This window comes from Telmatherina bonti, assembly GCF_933228915.1.
Source record: "Telmatherina bonti genome assembly, chromosome: 17".
Lineage (NCBI taxonomy): Eukaryota > Metazoa > Chordata > Actinopteri > Atheriniformes > Telmatherinidae > Telmatherina > Telmatherina bonti.
This window is the reverse complement of record NC_136615.1, coordinates 10,047,083-10,065,406: the sequence shown is the minus strand read 5'-3', so window position 1 is coordinate 10,065,406 and position 18,324 is coordinate 10,047,083.

Below are 18,324 nucleotides of genomic sequence, written 5' to 3'. Positions count from 1 at the left end.
GAACCTGGTTTCCTGCGCGTCTTTCCTTTGGTAGAATAAGCTCCTCTTACAGCAGTATCTGTTGCAGACTGAGATTATGAGATTACATAACCATGGGTGTGTTTAGTGTTAGGTGGAAGGGGTGATGTAATTAGGTTTGTGTAAATGCTGGAGGGATTATACATAAAGCTGAGGATAAACATGTTTATTAAAATCATGGGCAGCAACTGGAGCCTCATATGTGAACTCAGGCACAGCAGCTCAGTCGCTGACCCACTGAGACGTGCTGCGTTTGCCACAATAACCACGTTGTTTTCTCTCATCCCACTAAGCTTTTACCTAAAAACCACAATCGGAGAGTTTGTGCTCATCTCATACAGTTTATTTTACACTGTCTGACTTAAGATGTCAATTTTGATTTCATATTTAAAGCAGCAAAGATTTCCTGGTTCTGCTTTCTGTCAAGCTAACAGGAGGAAACAGTGCATTTGTTCTGGACTATTTTCAGAGGCAGATTAATCCACATGTGATGCTGTAGTTTGTATTTCAAGCAGCTGGATGGTGTAAGTGGGACTGAGTCAAAATAACCTCCAGCGTTTGTGGTCGTGGGGATTAAAGAACGCACCATTCACCGCTACAGTCTGGCTCACTCGCGTGTTTTCATCGATTTTTGAGGACTCAAAGCAATCAGCCTTTTTTTTTTTTCTAACCCTTTGAGCTTTTCCAGCTACAATCTTTCTAATTAAACACAAACCAGCAAACAACACCTGTCTGTTTTATGATATTCATGGCTTCGCCCAGATTCCTGCCTCAGTAACGGACTTCAGCTGTTCGATGGGTCATCTGACAGAGGTTTCATTGACATTGGAACTAATTTTGAGTCAAAATTGACTGTTTACAGTTATTGATGTCCAGATGCCGAGTAGTGACGAGCATCCCAACAATCTGCCTGGCAACAAACTGCCTGGAAATTGAGAACAGATGGTTGGTAATACAAGACAGGCTCTCAGAGCTCAGTCTTCATCTGCTTCTAATCAATTCACCTGCGAGCAACATTTCCTGTCAGATTATGCTGAGAAAAACTCAGGATGATGGAAATGTGTCCTCCTTTACCTGGACATGTCTTTGATTTGATACTTAGTTTGCTTTTATGCACTATATTAAGACATCTGAGAAGCCGATGGAGGCGACTGAAGCCAGCTGCTGATCAGACCATTGATAAAGCAGGGCTGCTACCTGATAGCGTGCCAGCAGGAAATTTAGGAGAGGACTCATTAGACTGATTTGACTTTCGACTGACTTGGCTGATCAGATCACCAGCAAATCAAGGCAAGAAATGCACTGTATGGACTGAAAAGTTAGTGGATTTTGCATGTAACCAGAAAAGCTGTGAACATACATAAAATACAGGACGTTAAAAGGAGCATCCTGACAACCTACCTACACAGTCTATAAAAACACCAGCCCACTTTAATAAATATATGAAGAAATGCTGAAAAGAAGAGAGAGACATTGGTTTAGTCTCACACATTTAACAAAACGATGCAGAAAATGTGCAAAAAAACATATGTTTAAGACAAACTTGAAAACCTCGTGCCTCACATTGTCTTGATAAGGTTTCCAGCTTTTAAAGAAGTCATCCGTCTTTTAGTAACATGCATTTCAAATAGTCCAGTGGAGCAAAATCCATCAGCCCTACCTGCCATTCCTGAACAGCTGCTGATCCACTGCAGTAAAATGTTCTTTATTGCGGCAAAAGTCAGAGCACAGTAAAGTTTCTCATATTCAGTTTCTGGGGTTCTGCTTGGGAGTCCAAAATAACTTACTTCCAATTTGTAGAACAACCAAATAAGTTAGAGTTTCCACTTCTATCTCACATTCAAGACCCATGTTGGAAAGAACAGGATTTAAGATATGTCTCGGTTGGAAGAGATCAAATCTCTTGTATGAACTTTGTTTAAAGGGGTCATCAACCAGAAATTGCACTTTTTCAAGTTAAAACGTGTGTATAGGCGTTGACCGGAAGTGGTAACATCCTTGGAAGCCTTTCTTTTGAAGACGGTTTTTTATTTGCCTCTGGAATTTCATCATCCTGGGTAGCTAACTGCTTAAACCCACCCCTGTTCTAGGCCTAAATCCACCCCTCTTCTACGCCTAAACACGCCTGCTGGGCCTGCCTCAGTCACGGGTATCAACAAGCTGTGAGAAGATGTGGAAACTATGGTCCCATATCCACTGCTTGGTTGTCTTTTGCCAAAACCAAACTGGTATGTTTTATCTCTCCCTTCATCAGGGACAGATGGATTACATTGTTTTATTGCTGATATTGCACCTGCATCTCTCCCGGCTGTGGCCTGCTTGTGCATTTTGCAAACATTTGAAAAGAAAAAAGAGGTGAAGACGGCATCGACCATGCAGCTGGAAGGAGGAGCATTTGCACAGCGGCTCACCATCAATGAAGTTGGTAAGTTTTGCTACTTATATGAAGTTATTTTCTGCCGTGACTGAGATGTGACTTAACCTGATGCAGATAATGCTAACGCTAATGCTAATAGGACAAGCCTAAAGGTTTAACCTCCTGCTGTGTACAAATGAGCCCCATGTTTTATTTTCTTATATCTATCTTATGCTCTGCCACATAAATGTTTGGAAAAGACGTCTCTATTTCTTATTTTTAATGCCTGCTACCACACAGTAAGTACCGTATTCATGATTGTTGGTTTGTCCTCCGACATGGCAGTTGTTATCATTTAATCTGACACGGTGATCATCATGTAGTCTGATGCTGGCATAATTTCATCAGGGAGGAGATGTATTTGTACAAAAAAAAAGTGACATATCACTGCTTTTTTATTTCCAATACATCAGATTTTTATCACTGAACCATTTCCATTAACTATTAATTTCTCTGATATTTTGACATAATGTGTGTAAAACAGGAGCTGTGCAGGGCGTAACAACATTGTCTGTGTATAGCAGTGAGTGAAATAAAATTAGCGTGTTTTTAATATTCTATGTTGTATATTTTGGTGGTCGAAAACTTGTTTTATTTAATATGCTTTTTTTTTAAAAAACTTCAGCATGAAAGTTCTTTATAAAGTTTGATTTAATCTATTAATGATTAATATTTATAATAATAATGACTATTTTGATTACTCATAAACGGCAGCTCTTTACACCTACAATCTATTTATGAAAGAATCTGATATTTTTCTAACTTCTGTTTGCAGATATTAGTCCAGCACATCTCATGCCATGCGCAGCACCAGCAGTTTACAGGTAGATGTTGGCTGATAGACTGACCCTACACTGCAGGCAACTACTGGAACACAGCAGTCATCAAGGACTTTCCACGCTCACTTCAGAAGTACATGTTTGTCATCTTTTTCATTCATTTTACATACAGAAAATGATAATTAATCAAACACATATAGATCCTTAATGGAAGCTAAGAGGCACTTTTATTGCTTGTTTTGATATCAGTATCTGGTTCTGTGCTGAACAGGAACCCAGATGACAGCAGTGAAGATGATTTAGGAGTCAGTGTATCTCTTGATACCATGGTTCCAGCCTTCCCTGGTCCCAACAGCCATCACTGAAGAGGCCTCAACTCAGTCTGGAGGAAGAGGAAAATTTCTTTGGAGGCTTGCTCAGTGGCTCCAGAACCACAAGACACCATATTTAACGACATTTAAACCAGAAAACTCAGCTGCTGTTTTCACAGAATCAATAACAAAGAGTAAAAAAATATCATTTTCATTTTATTACATTAAAAATGAGCATTGATTTTATTTCTGTACACTAATAAAGACATTGTGTTTAAATGAACTGTTGTTTTTTTTTCTGTTTTTTTTACTTCAGCTTTACATTTTACATTCAAAAGTCAGATGCAGAAATGTGTATATGGTAAAGTTGTGTATTTACTTTTATTCAGTTGCTTTTGTCCTAAGTGACTGCAGCACATTTACTATTTGTTGTATGTAATATGAAATGGCAAGAACATATATAATCACCGTTTATAGTTATTTGCCATTTGATCAGCTTTATTTCTGAATTTTTCAGTATAGAAGAGAAACTTCCCTCTTATTTCCTCCAATAGGTAAATGTACATCATCCTGCTTAAAAATGTTTCTTGCATTTTGTAATGAAAAAGCATTTAAACAGACAGGTTCCACGCCAGGATGTTGGATCAGACACGGGGGAGTTTGGAGCTTTATCCTTCCTTCTAAGCACTGGAGATATGGAAGAGACATCATATTTTGTGTCCCTGTCCTCTTTCTTTTAGCAGAATTTCCACATGTGCAGCTTAACAGAGGCAATAGTTAGAACATAAAAGATCGTAGGTGATGCAGCATGTATAAAACACTGGTCTACATAGGTCAGCAGGAAACCTCATCAGAATGTTGCAGCCACACAGTGATGCTTTATTTATACAGGATATTACACTTCATGTTGTTTATTTGTACAGTAACACGGCCACATGGTGGCTAAATCAACCAGAGATCTGTCATGTGGAAATCACATTTTCCAGACTCCTGGCGAAAACAACACATCTAAATAGGCTATTTAATTAAGATGAACATTGAAGGTAAATAAAACCTAAAGTAAATGTGCTGCTTTGTGCAATTCCATGTCGTTAAAATGTGTGTGTGTGCTTATCTGGCTGCTGGTAAGTTCGGTGTGGTGTGAAGTGTAAGTTTGGTAGTGAAATAGGATGCTGTGGTCAACATTAAGTAAAATCTCTAACTCTGAATTTTTTAAAAAAGTACATTCATAGTTTAAAAAATGGTCCAACACAGACCAAAATTGAGACGTATTAACATGAATGACATGCCTCGTTGTCAACATGCTATCTGACATTACAGCAAGGTGAGCAGACATTAAAATGACGACTTTTCCATTCAGAGACAGTTTGTTGTAGACATGCTCCTTCCACCATCTCGATATCTTCTCTCTCAGGCTCAGAGACGGGTTCAAGCACAAATGGTTGAATTATAAAAATGCAGCTATTGTCCTTTTAGCCTTTAATAGATCACATCCAAATGTTTTCATTAAAGTCTGATACTTATCTTTCTTTGTGTGCATGATCTGACACGAGTACACACAGTGTGGACATCTCATTACGTGCCTCAGCCAGCTATCAGCGTTCCTATTGATCTTCAGAAGACCTCGTAGGATTTCCAGCTGATCATCACCGGGATAAGTGGTGAATTAAAGCAATATAATAAACTTCACCTTGAGAATGCCTGTAATTGTCTCCGGTGAGGTTGTCAAAGGGTGATGAATTTCCCTGAAAGAGATAATGAAGCAGCATTTCATTTAGATGAGAGTGAAACATGGAGTCACCGGCAGTGTTTAGATTTGCCTAATAAAGATGTTCCACTTGAAGGGCTTTGTAGAATGGATGTGAAGCTGTGACACAGAATAGATTCTGTTTCAGCTTTGCAAATACTCTGCACTGCAGACTGCTCCAGTCTAGCAGCAGAATAAGATGAACCGCAGCATGCAGACGTGTCATTCAGGTGTGTGCTACTGACTCAAACAAATGTGTGCAGTCCCTTGCAAACAAAGCTTTGAGGATAAACAGCCTCAAAAGGAACATACAGCATACAGTCTAAGTGCTTTATGAAGAGCTTGGCTGACACTGGGTCAGCAGAGCTGTTTAAATCAGCATTATTTCACCTAAAGGGGGCATTTCAAGCATGTTCCATCAAGCTGAGGCCTCAGAACTCGCTGAAGATAATGAATATCTCAGATGGCCTCAGTGCCACTCTGGAGTTGTTGGAGTAAGTAAGTAAGTCTGAGGGAAGAAAAGTCTGGGAATCTCTGTCCAGACCATTATATCTGTGACCTGGTTTCAGAGAAGCTGCAGAAAATGAGTGAGAAGGAAAAGTGTGACACTGTGATCCCTATACAGTGTTGTTAATTACATGCAGCCACAGCAGTGCCACCCAGCAGCTGATATGAGATTCACCTGTGCCATCTTGGTCTTTCTGGGGCCCAAAAGATGGCAAGAAAAAGGTATTTATTTAACCAGTTTCATACACGGCGCAGTCAAGTGTGATGTATCATATGTGGCCAAAAGAAACGGTAAAAAGGATTCATCATCAGCCAAGAAAAAGAAAGAATATCTATGTTAAACGTTGTGGCAAATAAGAGCTTGAGGGCCTGATTTAAAGCAGCCATAGTTTAGTGCAAACTTCAGGTTTGTTAACTAAATGCAGATTCTTCTTTTTCAGTTTGAACTCTTGTGATGGGAAGCAAACCTGACCCAGAGGGTCTTTAAGTCTCTGTCGTTCAGATGGCCTCAGCAGAATGTATAAGTAAGACCAGAACCACTCAGTGCTACAAAAAAAGTTGCTTTTAGATCCAACGCAATGTAGATGTTGACAAGAAGCTGCTGGATCTATTTGATTTGAATCCCTTGAGGACTGGAGTTTAACACCCCTTTTTCTAAGAGCACATTCACATCAGCCTTTCGGATTGGAATTCTGGAATTTGGGGAAATATGAATGCACCAAACAAATTCTAATTTGGACCAAAAAGTGGACCTGGACCGCCTATAAATGCAGGTCTCGGACTGTTTTAAGCAGACCAAATACAGGAAGCGGACTACAAAATTTAAGTCACTTGCATTAGGCAAAGTGTTACATTGTGGGTAAATACATAGCGATGGTGTTAAGAGTCCTCCGCCTCGTCTGGTGTTCATACTGCATCCATTGTTGCAGTGTATTTCTGCAGTATACTTGCATAAGACACAATAAAAAACCCAAAACAGCCATAGTTTCTTCTCCATGTTTAACTCTCAGGTGGAGGAAATGAGTTTTCTTCTTCAAGCGTGTCATGTCCTCTCTTTTGCTAAATACTAGTGCAGCGCCACCTTTGGTGGGAATGTGGATATGTTACTGTAAAGGTTTGGCTCGTTTGACCAAAGTGCAACGTGAACACGATCTTGGTCTTCCCTACAACTGAGCCGAGTCCCCAACTGGACTGAGTCAAGCGGACTATCCTGATGTGAATGCACCCTAAAAAGCTGGTGTATGAAAGTACTTGTGCTTCTTTGGGTGGTTTTGTTTGCTTAGGTCTGGCATGTTTGGATTTGCGAGTGAACTCTGATGTGTATCGAAGAAACAAACACTGCTCTACTTTCAAATGTAGCTCTTGATTAGATTCAAGTGAAGGAAATACAGGAAGTGGACTACAACCCAAAAGGCCAATGTGGCCTCAGTGTAGGGCATTGTTAGAAAGCACAACCAAGACAGATGCTAGGCAGCTCTGGCTGGGCAAACAGCTTGTGGTCAGAAGTTCCCATTGAAATATAACCATTCTCAGACCATCAGGACCTGATGCAGCTCTATGTTTTCTTCATATGCAAACAGAAGACATCCTGCACCGACCAGTAGATGAACCAATTTTCTTCTTTGCTGTTTGTCACAACCAGTCTAAGAATTTAAAGGTGAACTGATCCTCATTTTTTGCTACCAGTACCGAAATGTGAGGTTTTGTAAAATAGCGTAAAATACCCAACAAACTGTGTTTCATTGTGTGTAAAAGCCATCTCAGATAAAGGTTTTCAGCACACCACGTTGTACTGTAGCTCCAGCAGTTGTGATCCCTTTTCCCCAACAAGCGACCGTGGCTGCCCATCCATAACAACAAGGTTCAGTATCATCTCTGTGATTTTTGTTGCTTGAACACGATTTCACTTCTTTCTTTCATCTCCTTCAAAATTAGCTGGTTTATACCACCTCCTTTTTTTATTCATTAACAAACTCAGCGTGCTCTTTAGGATCAAATATCTGCAGATGTTTGACGAAGTTAGTGGTGTTAAATCTACAAGTTGTACTGCTGCCCCTCAGAGGACTCAGTGCACATATATCACATGTAGCCATGGAATTTGTTGGCTGAGGTAGCAGGGAAAAGTTCTAGATGGATGATTCCTTTGGCTCAATGTAGCAAAGATTACATAATGGAATTACACCAATAGATTTGCATCTATTGATTGGGCCGATTGTCACCTAATGTGGAATTTCCTTCAGTACATTTACAGATATAAATACCAATATCTGATCAGTGCACCATGCTGCAAGATTCATCTAGCAGTTGCAGTCAAGTCGTCACATGGGAAGAAGATGCACCAATAATTGTTTTAGTAATCGTCTTATTTTGCCAAGAGGAGCTCCTCGTGACAACACAGCAGCCAGATAATCATCAAAAAGAAGCCTTTTCAAAGTTTTACAAACTTTTATGGATGCAATTAAAACCATTCATTGCCCAAAAAGTAAAGAATGTCGTCAACCATCAGGATATAGGAACCGAATCCTATTTGCATTTCACAGAAATTTCCATCTGCATCGGATGTTTGACACGCGGCTGTCAGATGAGAGTTGGTTCTTAAAATTTCAGAGTGAGCGGATCAAAACTGCAGAGGCCAGACACAGATTGCGTTTTATATCATAACATCTAACACAAACAGCTCTGTGTGAGAGAGAAAACAGCATTGTGAGTCATTTGCCGGGGCTGTTGTGCACGTGATTTTGATTAATCATTTCAGCTGCTCTCGTTTTAGCTTCCCCATTTCCACTGTTTTCATTCCACAGTGTTTCTCTCACCCACTAATTTGTTCTAATTTCAGTCCACCAGAGTCTGGACTTCCAAGCGGGGACATAAATACTGAAACTCCTAACACAGATCTCCATCTGCTGTGTTTTTGTATTTTCATCTGGTTTTCTGCTTCAGTCTTTATTTAAAGTTTTACTGTAAAACATTTTCTAAAAACACAGTGTGAAGCTTCACGTGGACACGTTCCAAGTTCGGTTAATTTAGATTCTGTTTTTGGTAACGTGAGGATTAAAAGTTGAATTTTAGAAAGAAAAAGAAATTAAATTCGGGTCTTGCAATTAAACCAGTTATACTGGACTTTAAATTCTTCCACACCAAATAAATATGCATGAGGAACAAATTTATAGACAAAAAAAAAAACTTTCACTCAGAGTAGCAGAAGCTCTTTTTTTGGTGAACAGCTGTTTACATTGTGCTGCTTTACGAATTTTATAGCAAAACCAACATCAAAGCTATAAAATGTTAAAATATAAGATATCTCATATGATATGTGTTCTGATTGGAAGATGACAAAGCTGATATCCTGACTTGCTTGTTAAGCACATAATTTGCACGGAAATGTACATAATATTTCCATGAATAATCATAAGCAGACAAGGTGTCTACACTCTGGTCGCAGCAGTGCCTCTTTTCACCTGTACTTGCCGTTTTAGAGCAGGATTGCATCGGCGTTGCATGGAATGTTCCTGTTTGAGTGTGCAAAGTATTGTGGGTAACGTAGTGTGATGTAGGTGTAATGTTGGGGAAATGTAGGCAGTGATCATTCAGGACCTCAAAGGATCCAAACAAGTATTGCAAATACATTTAATTCAGTTCAACGTTTAAAGAAAAGTCGACATGTTCTGCTGAACTCGTTCGTGCACAACATTGTGTTCTGCTGTGGAAAAAAAATACCGCACAGAGGACATAAGAAATATGAAAACATCCATCAACACTATGTTAATGGCTTTAAGAGTGCACCGATTGTCAAAAAACAAAGTTCTGTTGGACCTCCTTTTGCTTTGATTAGCATTTGCTGTCACATTACAATAAGCTTCTACGACATCCTAACATTCATTTTTCTCCAAGATCTTGTTTAGATAAGAGTCAGACTGCTGCAAAAAGTCTTCTCCAGCACATCCCAAAGATTCCCAATGGGGTTCGGATCTGGCCTCTGGTGGCCAGTCTTCCTCATCCCTGAACACCTCTTTCCCAATCTGGTCATCTTGCCATCAGGGAAGAAAACTCCTGATCTCCCAGAACTAAACCCAGAACTTTCTGTAATGAATCGTGTTTTTTATGTTCAGCAGTGTGGTCTGTTAGACTCTTCTGCCATTTCTCCTTTAGCTCTGGCGAGTTTTTAATCTACAGAGATCCCGGCAGCTGCCATGATTTTCAGAGTCAGTGCATGAGCCTCCAATACCTCTTTTGTACCTGTGATAAAGTCATCCACATAAACTGAGGCTCTGATGGTTTCTACAACTCATGCTAGAAACTCACTGTTTCTGATGTTTTCTTACAATGGCTGCCAGTAAGAACTTGGGGAGGTGCCTTCTTTTCTTCAGCCAGAGGGCCTGTGAACCACAGAAATCTCACTGCATTGCTGTCTCTTTCTCTGAGCGATACCTGCAGAAATGCTTTTTTGATATCGACCACAAATGCATGTTTTGTGCCATCTGAGCCTCGTCGAACCTTCAGCAAACCTGTCAGAAGACAGCCATGAAGGGAATGACTTCCATCTTCATTGGATGAGACAACAAATACAATACACACTTTAGCAGTTGCTTTATCTTTGTGCTGCATGATGAAGCAAGTAATATATGTGGCTGTTTGGTGATAATGTTTGGACTCTTTTCAGTCTTTCTTGCTTTAAGTATTCCTGCACCACACCTTTTTATCTTCTGTAGAATAACTTGTCCTTGAGGTAATGTGCTAATTGTCCTGAAAAGGAAGATAGTCTTGTTTCCATGGCATCTCTACTTCGTAACACCCCCATCATATTAAATGGAAGTTTCTTCAAACAGCTGAGAAACTTCTCCATAAATGAAATTCTTTAGTGGGACCTTGGACCATAAACTCTGTTAGAAACAACACACTGACTATGCCTGGGGAAAGTTGGCATGGAGCATGAACAATGTATTGTGTAGAGATGTGGAGAAATATTTAAGTAATACATGAACTTGTTACATAAATCAAAGTGATGCAGTGAATCCAGTTGCTTTGTATTGATTGTGTCCTTTGGACTGGAGCTGATGTCTGCAGACGCAATTTCACACCTTTACCGGGTGTTTCAACCCCTAACTGTGACACCCTCCAGTTGGTTGGCCAGCAGTGGTGTCCAAGTCACTGTCCATCAGGCTTCCAGTCTTCTTCCTCCTTTTTACCTAACAAAACATTTTTTCTGCTGCTTCCCCAGTCCTACACGGTTGACTTTCTGCCCTTCTCAGACACTCCACATGAGATGAACATTGTCCACACTGACAGAGCCAATAAGCCACTCGACAAGATGCAGGCAGGTGTACCATTCCTTTTGCAAATTTTGCAATGTGGGCCATCCTTTCGATTGAGGTCCAAAGGGTCTTCAGAACCCACCCAAGCTGCACATGCAGTGAGGTTGCTTCATCAAGGACACCTTTTGATTCTCTTTCTGCAAGTCGCCAACCTCCTGCTGCTGTTTCTGGCTGCCTGGATGCTGCTGCTGCTGTATGAAGGAAGTTCATCCCTATTATAAACAGGATTGAGGATGTGCACCCAGTTACAACACCCTTTTCCAGGTTGTGAATCAGAACATGAAAGAACCCAGACATTAGTGAATCACCTGCCCTGTTTTACTGTACATGTGGTAGATTTGCTTTGTTTATAAGGTTATGGAGCATTGACCCATAAGTGTTAGCCAAGTGTAGCCAGACAAGTGGGAATGAGCCTTTATTATTTCTAGTCTCTTGACAAACTAAAAAAAAAAAAAACCTCATTACTTCTGCAAATTGTAATGAGATTACTTTACTAGTTACAGCATTCACACCACAACTTCTTCTTTTACTTTCCCATTTCTTTATGTAGCGTGTCGATACATGTGCAACACAGCGTGCAGACACGTCCTGTCTGCAGGAAGAAACATGTCTCCCTGTAAAATCCAAAAACAGGATAAAAGAAGCCCTGATGAGGTCATGCTGCGATGATACACTGCAAGAACTCACTGAGCTGAAGTTTTGTAAGACTGAAGCCCCCCTGCGGCTCATCAGCTATGTGTTCTCATATGAATTAGATCTATTAATGCTTTCCTGGAAGAGCTGCACCCCCCCTTCAGATGTATGCCTGCTCAGGTATCTGTTGCAGGTTTTTTACTGAGCACACTTTAGGAAATTATATTTGCTATAAAATATAACCCAGCAGCCATCAGCGTTTTCAGATCTGTGATTTTGCACAGCAGCTGATCGATCAGACTGATCAGCTGATATAACAGAAGTTTCCTTCCACTCATCTGTAAAGTAAAAAAAAAAACAATGTTGTGAACACACAACCAGCTACCTTACTCAGATTGATCTCCATGGCGACGTGCACAAGCGAGGAAGCAGAACATGCACGCAGTGCTTACACTGATCACATCTTTACCTCCAACACCGCTTCCAAGCACCCAGAGAAGTCCGGTAGCCGTCATGCATGTTTCCATCTGCTCTGCCAGGTCTGACATGAAAATCTCGGCTTCTACGCTCAGTAGAGGATCTGAAATAAGCTATTCAGGGCCCGTCCTCTCTCCTTTGGCACGGAGCGTCCCTCTGCCACCCTCTGCTTGGTGTGTGACTGTCAGACTACATTTTCTGTCAGAGTCTTCTCTGGCCTTCTTCACCATCTCTTCTACTTCCTTTCAAGATGGTTCCCTGGTTCTCATCTGCTTCAAAGGAAGTACCGCCATGCTGATCGTTGTGTGGTTGCCCAGTTCTGTGGCTCTGCGGGGGTCACAGTGGGCTGCCTTCACAAATTCTCCAACTTTCTCTTTGTAGCTGGTTAGTATGTATGATCCCCCAACATGGCCTTGGTGAACCTGCAGGGGTCCTTGCTGAACTGGGCTCTTGTACAACATAGAAATGTATAAAAACTATGCAGAGACATGATAAATAATGCAGGATATGGATTTTACAAAGTTGAAGTCTTCTTAAAAATACAAGACTCAGTTTCAGTACAAATAAAATTCAGAGCAAAACGTAGTTTACCTCCACATAAAATAATTTGTTTTCATGAAGAGGAAGAGGCCAAAGTGGATTTAAAACGCAGCATGTCAGGAAGACTTTGGAAAGAATGTGTGTGCAGGTTTTGTGAAGAACTTTGTGTCGTGAAGGAAAAGGAAATGAGTGATGTTTTAGAGAAAAGGAGCAGAAACGTATAAGGTTATATTTGTTCCCTCTTCGTTGGTGTTGGAAATGTTGGAAATGTCAGAAGGTTCGTTTGAAATAAAACACATTTTTTCACTTTAAACAAAGAAATGTCCTTATCTCTAGTTGACCGACGGAGGCAGCCTCCTGAAAGCCGTATTTTGTGTGTGACTGACCTGACTCACCCTCCCAGGGATGCTGTCATCACCCACAGCTGTGTGTTTTGACATGATACAGTGTCTAAATGGTTTCTGGTGGAGCTGGACGTCCTGCTGCAAACAAACACGTTTTGACAGGATTATTTCCTTCTAAGATGCTCCTATGTAGGAAACAAATTGTCGTGAGGTTCCAGTTGCTGTGTTGCTTTTTCTAAGGCTCCTCACTGACATGATGGACTTGTGCAAACCCAGCATCCAAAGTTTTAGGAGTGGTCTTGCAGGAACATCATGCATAGAGACAAATAACCTTGACGAGAACCAAAGTAATCCCTCTCAGTAATTTCTTTCGACTTGCTACAAGATTTCTCTGCAGAGAAGCAGTCCTCTGCCTGCTCTTTTCTTTTCTTTCCTCCCGCTTTGCTGTGCAGATTGGATAGAAACTGGGGCCGACTGGGTAGAGGACCTTCAGACACAAGGTGTGATCACAAAATAAACGTAAAAAATCCAATAAAAAGGGGGAAGAAAAACTGAAATAGCTGCAGAATGGGGATGATCTGCTGATGCAGCAGCGTCCTCCAGGCCTGCGTGGAGACGTGAGCAGAACCACTGCAAGGCAATGTGTGATTTCTGTTTTATTTCTCTGATTTACTGTGGCAGAGTTTTTGACCTCCTGCTGTTGTTATGATCCATTCAATGGCAGCTGGGAACTCTGGGTTTTCTAGGTTTCAGCTTGGAATACATCACAGAAAAGGCCTCAAGAATTTCCTCAAAAGGCAGCTTACGAAGTAAACAGAAAAATGTATGTTGTATCCATCTTAAACGACAGAAAGTTCCTCAGAATTACTTGCAGCATTTCAGCACAGAAGTGGAGGAGGGTTCGGTTTGAAGTCCTTTATAGTCACTAACCATCAATACTCATCTTTACATGCGTTTAATGTGAGCAGGTTTATTCTTTTCTCATCCCAGTGTGGCCGTTCCCACACCCTCAGGTCACATCAGCGTTTTTAACCATATTAACTTTCCTTTACGGCTGCTTTCATCTCTCTCATGATATTCTTTCTCTGAAAGAGATCTGTGCCTGCTCGGTTGTAGGAAATGTATATTTTATTGAATGTCTCATCAGGAACTGCTTTGATAATTGATTGTTTCTTTCATTTTTCTGCCAAACATTTTCAGGCTCCAGCTGCTCCATGTGAGGGTTTGCTGCTGCCATTGGCTGTAAATTCATCTGGTTTTTTTTAAATACTGGTGAGACAAAGTAATGACAGCACTTTGCACTCTGCAGGGAAACCAACAGAGAGGTAATTTATGTTCAGACACTTGTCTATTTATTTCATTTTCAGGATGGAAAGTGGAAAACAAACCGCACAACAACAAGCAGCAGCTTGCCTCCATCCTCTATGTGAATCCAGACAGATGAAAAATGAAAGATGCGGCCTGAAAGGAAAATACAACCAGTTCTTCTCCTTCATCGAGATTATTTTTGCTAGAGTTTATTTGGATTTCCAGCTGTTTTTTCTACAACCCCCTGGTAGCATTTATGAGAGGGTGATGCATCTCTATCCATCTGAGAGGAATCAATACGAGCAAACAGCACACAGACTCGGCTGCGGCTCGGTGAAAGGTGATCTTTCTGGGGGCCACATGAAGATGGCTGTCAATGGGTTTTGATCAATAACTGTGCCTCATACAACTAAAGGCATATTAAAACCCTCCTGACACCATACCTGTTATGTTCCTTGTTCAGTACATAAAACATCAGGAAACAGACCAAAGAGATCAAATGTTAGTTTCTCTGAACTCCAGAGACAGAGGATGATGCTGCGTCAAGCTTCATGTTCCTCTTCACCTTCGTCTTTCACTGCTGCTGTAGATCACAGGACAAGCTTTAAGAGAAAAGGAGTTTATATAATTCTTATTTTGAAGAGGAAATAGAATAGAAGAAAGATTTATGCTGCAGAATGAATAATAGTTCAGGGGCTTTATTGACAAAACAATCAGGAACTGGAGTGAAAGGACAGACTGGTGACCGCTGTGGAGGAGACAACTGGCTTTAAAGGAGATGGTGGTGATTGTGGGCCGGTGTGTGTTCATCAGGCTAATCAGATGCAGGTGTGGTTGGAGAGGGAGGATAAACTGAGCGAGGGCAAGGGAGCCAGGAAGGCAGGGCATGGCAATAATGTTGTTAACATGTCTACTAGCCCTGGTGATCTCCTACCCTAGTCTTCAAGGGACTGGTGTCCTGCAGGTTTTCCAAGTGTTCCTACTGGAACACACCTGACTCAGACTCAGTCCAGCTCTGCACATGTCTGCTAAATACACATTGATTTGGATCAGGTGTGTTGCAGCTGGAACACTTGGAAAACCTGCAGGACACCTGTCCTCGAGGACCAGGGTTGGGGTTGTACTAGCTCAGCGGTACCCGGCTGGGCGGAGGACCCTTCAGAGGGGCCCATGGTTATTACAGGGGGACGCAGCAAGGCTTGCTTTGTACATTTGTAAAAGTCTCAATGGGAAATAAATGAATCAACAAGTAAAACTTCAAATACTAAAACAAAAACGAAAAGAAAATACAATGGAGCATATTTGTCCCTGCTTGAACAGGTAACGGTCGAGTCATAGTTACTTAAAGGGGTGCTATTCTGGTATTTGGAGTTTTCTGAGCTTTCTACAGTGTGACAGTGTTGAATCCTCATCAGACATGTGAACGACACTGTTTTTTATCACCTGAATGCATGTTTGAGTTTGAGTTCCAGCACTCTCTCCGTTCGGTTTCCATGGCGACGAAAAACGTGTCGTTTTAGAGAGTTTGTTCTACTTGGAAATCCTTGTGACGTCCCGGGGGATAAGGTTCGGTGATTGGTTACCTTCTACTGGTTAACAAGGGCATGTACAAATACATCAGGCGGGTGGAAAACGTGGGATAAAGTTATTTCCAGCGATGGCTGGTGAGTTTACCAAAGAGAGACATCCTGCTGCATTCCTTGCTGTGGGTTGCTGTTTTCCACTTCGTTTTCAGGGTCTGATTCAGGTTCCAACATGTAGGGCTGTATGCTATGTGCTGACATTGTATTTTGTTTTTTTATTGAGTTCATATTAGCCTAATCCTTCTGTTTATGAGATGTTACAATGACGGCGAAAGCAGGTGCGGTGCGCGCTCCCGATGTAGTGCAGTGGCGGGAGGCGGGGCTTAATGCGGAAGAGTCTCAATCCACTCGTTTTGCCCACAGGCTGATCTGACAGCCTACGGAGAGGGTCGGTCTGAAGTAAATAAAGCCATTTGTGACAATAACTCCATCAATCCCAGCCCTTCTGGTCTCAGAAATAAAAATAAATTAGCCTGAAATGCACATAATAGTTCCATTTTAATAATAATAATCAGTGGTGGGTCATGAAGGCACCACAGTCTTTTACATGGATCAAAATTATATAATCTAATATTATAAATTATGAAGCCAAACAAATTCCAACACTACTTGACTTTTCATCTTGTAGCCGGCTGTTACTTTAGAAATAAACCACCCAGGTGTCATACAGGTAAAGTAGAGCCGTTCTACTAAAGCAGCATCTGTCTCAGTGGAAACTCGTCTCACCGGAAGCAGTTTGCAAAGTTTCACACTTAAGCAGAATAATGGAAAATAATGCTGACATTGACGTGGTTTTAACTGTAGTTAAAACAATATAGCCACTAAAGTAGTGATGTGTTTTCCTACCCTGGGGATCCACTGAACGCAGAAGCGTTGTAGAAGCGCTGCAGAGCGGTGCGCCAAGCGGTGCGCCGAGCTCTCCGTCCCGCACCCTGTTTCCCCTGCAGAGTTTCAGAGCGGAATATTTGGTCACAGTTTGTTTTGTGTGTTTGAATGTTAAAGGGTTAAAGGCAGAGATGGGATGTGTTGTCTCCTCTGATTGGCTGGGATCTCTGGTCACCATGTAGTGTGTTGGTTTGATATTACTGCTGGAGTTGCAGGAATCATTTGCAAAATGTGGAACCTGCTAATTTATTGACAAATATATTTAAAAAAAGTGCTGCATGAGAGTTCAGAGCATTTTGACCAGTCTGATCTAACGCTGCTCACCTCTCTCTGAGTTTCAGTGCGGACTAAGAGGCCGGCAGAGACACCAAAACTGTCTTTTAAATGAAGAAATTTAAAAGTGTGAAAGCATTTATGTTTAAATATATTTCGGTCAATTTTCATTTTGTAAGACTCCCAGAACAAAAGAGTAAATCTGTGATAAATATGTTTTGATCAGTGGGTGATGTTTTAGGTTGGTTCAGAAAAGCCTGTTCATATCTTCATCGATTCTCTCATTTGTGTTGGAGTGATTACAGAATGAAAGCCTCAGTCAGACAAGTTTTTTGCACCAAAATTCTTTAAAACTGGAGAAAAAAAAAATGAACAAGAAAAACATTTAATTGCATTATCTGAACATATACAAACAAAACTTTCATAAACTTATTAAAAACAGCCAAGTGATAGTTTATTTGTAAAAACGTATCATGATATAACGTGATGAGGCCCTAACTTTTTTTTTAAAAGGATGACGCTCCATGTTTCCATGACGATGCATTTGATCAGAATCCATAATAGCATCACATGGAGTTTGTGCTGAAGCTCTAACTATTGTGTCAGACTAACAGGGGGGAGGTTTTATATTTAAATAAGGTTTAAAATATTGTCTGTTTGTTCATCAGGAATCTGGATTTTTCTAAAGTGAATTAGCAACTTTAAAGAAATGAAGTTATGAAATCATAATAGTGATGGGAATATGTGGTGAAAGGAAGGCAGGACTCCGTGTCCTTCTAGCAGGAATGGGGCCATATAAAGAACCTGCTATGAAGTCTAAATGTCAACATTTATACAACAGGTCTGCAACACAAGTCTGGTATAAATCAGAAAGATTTATACCGACCTTGAGTGGTGCTGAAGCAGATAAATGTTGTCTGTCAGGAAGCGTTCGTTTCTGTTCTGCTCAACTCAGGCGGACTGGCGTTTTACATAGGATGCTGCTTCACAGCTGCTCGTTCACTGACAAAGAAGAAGAAAACAAGCATGTGATTTGTTAGAAGCAACGGTAAACCTGTTGATTTTAAAGGTCAGCATGTTTCCTTCCTCACTCCAAACACGCCTCGGCTGTCTTCCTGTTGCCAGATTCTGCCCAGGAAGGACCTCGTGTGCTGCGCTTCCGAGCAGTAAAATGTGGAATGGATTGCCCTG